Genomic DNA, 6222 nt, shown 5'->3' with positions numbered 1-6222 from the left:
GAGATCAATTGGTCATTTATCTTGAATCAAATAACGAATATAAAGTTAAATATACATGCAAAAATGCGTTGTATCGCTCTCGCACACGTAGAACTGCTAATAAAATACCTAAGTAACTGTATAGCTACATCAGGGGTGTCAAACATTCTACCCGCCAAATGATTTCATTCGGCCCGCGAAGAAATTCTGAGTATATGGTGAAAATTGCGTGATTTTATCCAACACATTTCTCGAATTTGCAGTAAGAAATACTACTAATAAATATTCCTTCTAGATAGCAAATTTCGAGTCTGTTCATAGGCCACATTATAACAACCCGACAGCGGAGTTGTGATTGTAGTTATCGTCAGGAGAAAATCGCTGACATTAACACCCAATTCCGAGAATGCGAAAAAGTGCATATATTGAGTTAAGAGTTAGTAATATTTTGGAATCATTTGACTGGTGCGGCCCGCGAGTGATCTGTATATTTGAATTCGACCCGCGACGTCAGTTGAGTTTGACAACTCTGAGCGACATGCTCTTCATTCTCTTATTATCAGCAAAAATAGAGGATTGAATACGAAGCCTCGAAAAGATGAAAGAAATTGATATCGTACAATATACTAGTCATCTATGCAGATCGGCGAGGATATAAATACATAAAATATATTTGTTAGATTTAAATCATACAAGAGGGTTGGTCAAGGTGAGCACCATCCAATGTAAGGACAGAGCAGTCCAATAAACAGCGATGTGTTGCTATTAAATTAATCTGCTACTACGACAAGGCAAGCTGTGATCATTTCGTATGCGGTCAGTGTATATGTGATGTAACAATGTCGGATCAGCGAAACGTACAATCAGTGAATGACTGGTTGCTCTCACAAGTTACAAGGGCGTATCGTGAATAATCCGAACATGCACAGAATACATTGATTTAGTCGACACCGTTTACTTGATGACTTGCAATTGACTCGTAAATTTTGCTCCGAGTCACGAGTCAATCCACATTTTTGAAGCGCCGAGTCAAGTCAAGTCATTTTTGCAAAGTGACTCGAGTCAAGTCAAGTCATTCGAAAAAGTTGACTCGAGTCTGACTCGAGTCAAGTCATGACTCGAGTCATCCCAACACTGGTATACACACCTCAAATGTGGGTGTTCTCAACGTGCTCATTCGATAATTATTATGACACTGATGCCGGGGTACCATCTACTACCATGTATACCAATATAAATGAATAATGTGATAGTGTCGATACCATGAATCGGTTAATATACATATTTCAATTATTATAGCGAAAGAATCCAAGTAGTTAACACGTTATAGACTGCATAGTGGGATGCCTAGAGAGTAGATGTTGCAATTTGTAAATAAACATAGTTACACGCACGAAACAGTAAAGTCAGTGATCTTGCACATGCGTATTGTGGCACCATCGTGGACGCCGGTGATTTTCTGACGAACAGGGATTGTCTTAAAGCCATCAAATCATTACGTTCAAACGAAAAAATTTGCATCACAAAACCTGACAAAGGTTCTGGAGTTTTGATTTTGAACCGGGGCAGATTACAACATGAAAATGGAATCCGCTCTCCAAGATTCGTCCAAGTTCCCCAACCCGGGTCCTGCCGATATGAACGACAACACGCGCAAGTTAAAAATAAAGCTGCAACGTCGCCTTCTGAAACTGAAGAAGGATGGAGTCCTTCCTTCAAATATACGAGTCTCTACGTCCGTCGGGATCGCAACGGCCGCGTATGTACGGTTTACCGAAAACGCATAAAGATAACGTACCTCTTCGCCCCATATTGTCTATGTGTGGATCGGCACAACATAATTTAGCCAAATGGCTTAACACCGTCATTGAACCAGTTCGATCCTTGTATACGCACCACTGTCTTCGCGACTCGTTCACGTTTGTAGACAAATTAAAGCGCGCTAAATTAAAGCCGTCCAATGTATTTCTTAGCTCATTTGATGTTATTATTATTATTAATGCACAACATTTCAGTGACGCTTATCGCCATTTGTGGCCTTTTGCGTCACGACATTGGTGTTGTAACAGTTCAGTTTCAATGACTTCGTATCTTCATTCGCTTGCAAGCGCTTCACAGTCACAGACTCTCTCACATCCATCCAACGGGTCTCTGGTGCCGACTCCGTACAGCGTGGGTTACTGTGTGTCTGGGCTTTTGAAGACACTGTTAGCCTGTTAGTACAGCGGGATCAGCAATGAGGCGCCCAGAAAACCTCCGACACATAGAAACTACAGCCCGAACCGGGGTTCGAACCAGCCACCATTGGTGTCGTAGCGCAGTCGTTTTTACACACTGCGCCACTCGCCTCCCCTAGCTCATTTGATGTGAAAAGTCTTTTTACCAACGTACCACTGTCAAAAACTTTCGAAATCTGCGCAGACGCGCTTTATGATGGCACGCTTAAACATCCGAAATTACCGCATGAAATGTTTCTTGAATTGTTGCAAACTTCTACTAGTTGCGTTGAATTCAGCTTCAATGACATGATGTTCCGACAAATTGATGGTATCGCCATGGGTTCTCACTTGGGACCTAGTTTGGCATATATTCGTGGATACCATGAAAAGAAATTGTTTGAAAATATCGCAAAACCTCTCTATTTTAGGTATGTCGATGACACCTTTGTTGCCTTTAAAAGTTAGCGAGATTGTAACATTTTCTTCGGAAAATTGAACTGTCTCCACCCAGCTCTACAATTTACCGTGGAAAAGGAAACTGATGCGACCCTTCCTTTTCAGACGTGTTAGTTGAGAGATCATGACAAACGTTTTTAACGTTGGTGTACAGAAAACCTACCTTGACTGGCCATTATATCCGTTGGGATTCATTTTGCCCGAAGCGGCGTAACAATTTGAAGCACAGAATATGTAATGCGTAATGTGACAATGGCAACAAAAAATATTAGGCGACTTTCTTGCGATTTCAATTTTTACGGCATAATTTATAACATTGTCTTTATTTTGAATCTGGATTACGCATGTGAGGTACGTAGTAGGGATGGTGTGAAGTGAACGTGAGGTTCACGCTCGCGTTCTGTGTGTGAAGCTTAGAGATTTAGAGGTTCACGTTCACAAACGAACCTTGGTAGCTTCTACACTGTGAACCCTTTTCATGTATTACAATTTTTCACGTAATTTTAAGGTCTTTGGTTGAAATTCTTTTCATCAACTTCGGACCTCTCTATGCATGGCGCTGGCAGCATAAAAAAGAAACACTAATCGGGCATGCACCTCCACCAATCTCATAAATTTCACTTGCCTTGTTACAAAAGATTGCTCGAAATATTCACCCTTCCGTTTATGAATATTTAGTGACTCTCTCTGTTGTGAGCTTGACCCACAATCACGCCACAGCAAGAACGAAATAGACTACATGTAGCTAGCGTATAATGCTTATTCAACCAAAAGTATAGCAGGCGTACGAGATCCATCTTGATTTGATATGTTAGTTGTATCATAGTCTTTATAAGATAGTCGTTACACTCCATTGTTAACTATGGCGGGACAGCAGCACCTAGTGGTGGTAAGGTACATCGAAGCAGTTTCATACAACTCGGTATTATTTGCCTACGGCCGGAGATAGATCTTTACTATTTACGATGGATATATCAGATGAAGAGCTTATGGAATTGTTTTGTAATGTAAGTATTGATTATAATAATGCGTTATTTAGCAATAATGTGAAGGCATCCATCGCCAAAATATTGTAAATTTGTTGTTTTTACAACGAGTAATGCTACCGTATGTCAGTACTGATCATATACCATCTCCAACTGTTGTGTACCCTTATGTTGTTGCTATTGCTGGTCATTCTATTTGGAGTTGTCTGATATTATCTGTTACTACTTGATTTTTGTACATTTCTCCTTGCGGTTATTAACCGTAGAAGAATGTAACTATACCTGCATTCACCGAACATTTTCGATTTTAGGACGAAGAGGAAGAATGCATTTGTATATCAAGCATTATTTACATATTGCCAGAGACTGATTCTTAATGTCTGCGATGGATATATCAGATGAAGAGCTAATTGAGTTGTTCGATAACGTGAGGACTGCGTGTATATGCGTTATCTAGCCACAGTATTATCATGGCGCCGTTCGCCGAAACAGCTTTTCGTGTTTACGATGAGTATTCATGCCATTTCCCATTTACAGTTCCGATAAAGATGCAATCACTCTACCAAATAATATAGCCTCTTTTGTTGTTAATATGCTCGGTCATTCATTTTAGGGCCATCAGATGTTACCCATCTCGTCGTAAATCGTCGAAGAATATAATATTCACATTCAGGACAAAGGAGACCTTTGTCTGGGGACCGACGAACTGGTGAACTTTCGGATTCTGCAGAAGACGTTGCTTATCTACTCTGCGACATTGTCGAAGTTTTGATTGCCTGCAACACGTCCAGTCCTATGCCGATAAACAACGTCACCATTAACACCCTATCTCCATTATGAAATTTTAGAATATGTGTGACACGTTCTTGAATGCTGCGTGAGATGCAAAGCAATAGCAATCGGTGGTGCTTGAGTATTCAAGAAAACGTCAAAATCGTTATTATTCATATAGCCTTGTTGAATAGACGGAGGTTAATCGTCTGCCGAAGAAATGCTGTCCTGTTTTATCCAGAACTAACTTTCTTAAAAAACAATGTGGAATTATATTTCCGAAATCACTTGCCTGCCAGATTCATTGATTTGTCCACTATCCTGTGTGAAAAATATTATGATGTAAAAGGGCACCATAAAGCTGTGATCAGGAAATATAATTCAGTAGGAGCTTATATTCTCTGAAGTCCTGGTACAAAGATGACTTTGTCATGATCGGGTCATTGCAACATACCTAACTTGAGTCTTCGCTTGGACCATATTTTCAAGCTCGAAATGGTGCCAGGTGTATGCTACATAGTGTAGTTTATACACGGATGTTGTACCTCGGAAATATCTGCTGCTACTATTGCTGCTGTACTGATACGAGACATATGGTTATAAATGAAACGGAATCAAAGCGAATCTCTTTAATGAACAGAATACAAATTGTGGAGGTTGAAAGGAATTCTCGGTTATTTTCAGTACAGCATTATTTTCGATATTAGACACGAATTCGATAAAAGACGATATCGTTTTGTTCTGATACCCGACTATTTCGCATCCCCGACGTAGTCTTGACGTGATACTTTTTATGCAGAGAGGTACCTGGGTGATACAGCTGATATTTGAGAGATACCAGACTAATTCGCGCATCCAGACGCAGTGAAACTTATTGCAGAGTGATACCTGGGCGATATTTGTAGTGATACAGCTGATACCTGAGTGATACAGCTTGTACTTGAGTGATACAGCTGATACAACTGTATATCCACAGGGCCGTTACAAGGACAACCGTCGCCCAAAATAAAGATTAACACAACCACCGCTAGGTGCTGCTGTCCCGCCAATACTTACCACCGGGAACAATGGAGTGTAACGACTATCTTATAAAGACTATGGTTGTATCATGAAAAAAACAAGTCCGTACGATTGAGGTGTTGGCTACTGTAATAACTCGTCTATCGGTAGCAAGTATAGCAACCCGTTTTATACTCTGCTCGATATCAGTGTATCAATAGTCAGACGCCGAATTCATTATCCGGTCTGACCGATACAGTTAAGGCGAAAGCTTATATTCCCTTGCAAGTCCTCGTCGAAATTGTTGGCAAAGTGACGATAGATATTGATTTTATGGGATTAGCACTTGATTGTTACAGTTGATACATTTGGTGACGTTTAAAAAGTCAGCATGTACTTCAGCATTATTATGGCATGTGGGCTGAGTCGTCGCCAGGTATCGTGTACATCAGGGGTGTCGAACTCATGATTGTCCGGTTGAATACAATTAGGAACCGCTAAAACAGTGGCATTACCGACGATACAATAAGTAGACCTATTTCGGTGTTTCCTTTGCTTTAGTCATAATTCGGCGTTGGCCCTGCGTATGCTGTATGCGTATGCTACGTTTAACTGTGAACATGGACGTTGTAGTTTGGTTTATTATTGTTAAATCGCGAGTCGGGTTTCTCGTCCGGGGACTTATTGCGTTGAAAGTCACTCAGCAGTGCGACCATAGATATTTGAATTATATATTTGTGGGGCTGATATATTCTCCATGTAAGCTGCATATAACTGTGCAGCTGCATTTGGTCCATTCATCCATAAAACTC

The sequence above is a fragment of the Botryllus schlosseri genome, chromosome 3, assembly GCF_051294905.1.
Source record: "Botryllus schlosseri isolate E-star chromosome 3, Bs_hap1, whole genome shotgun sequence".
Classification (NCBI taxonomy): domain Eukaryota; kingdom Metazoa; phylum Chordata; class Ascidiacea; order Stolidobranchia; family Styelidae; genus Botryllus; species Botryllus schlosseri.
The sequence above is the reverse complement of the archived record's forward strand: the minus strand, read 5'-3'. Positions refer to the sequence as shown.